The sequence below is a fragment of the Sinocyclocheilus anshuiensis genome, unplaced genomic scaffold (genome assembly GCF_001515605.1).
Source record: "Sinocyclocheilus anshuiensis isolate Anshui unplaced genomic scaffold, SAMN03320099.WGS_v1.1 scaffold75, whole genome shotgun sequence".
Taxonomy (NCBI): Eukaryota; Metazoa; Chordata; class Actinopteri; order Cypriniformes; family Cyprinidae; genus Sinocyclocheilus; species Sinocyclocheilus anshuiensis.
Window position 1 is genome coordinate 1483003 of NW_015549634.1, and position 259 is coordinate 1483261.

Sequence of the window (259 nt, forward strand, 5' to 3'; positions counted from 1 at the left end):
ATCCTCAAACACACACACACACACACACACACACACACACACACACACACACACACACACACTGAAGGGTTTCAGAAGATGTTTAAGCATATTGTTCAGTGAGTGCATCATAAATAAATCTCACCTCGTCAAAGTGTCTCAGGTAGTAAGACACAATATACGACATCAGACTCTTACTGTTGTCCTGAAAAGCACAGCAGAAAAACACACTGATTAAAGTATTAGTTCACTTCCAGAATAAAAATTTCCTGATAATTTA

General features: G+C 37.8%; 1 protein-coding gene across 1 annotated transcript in view; it reads right to left on the reverse strand.

Moving 5' to 3' along the window:
- Positions 1-259, reverse strand: part of LOC107659663 (formin-2-like) — a 38186-nt gene that overhangs the window by 27541 nt on the left and 10386 nt on the right. The window lies entirely within an intron of this gene.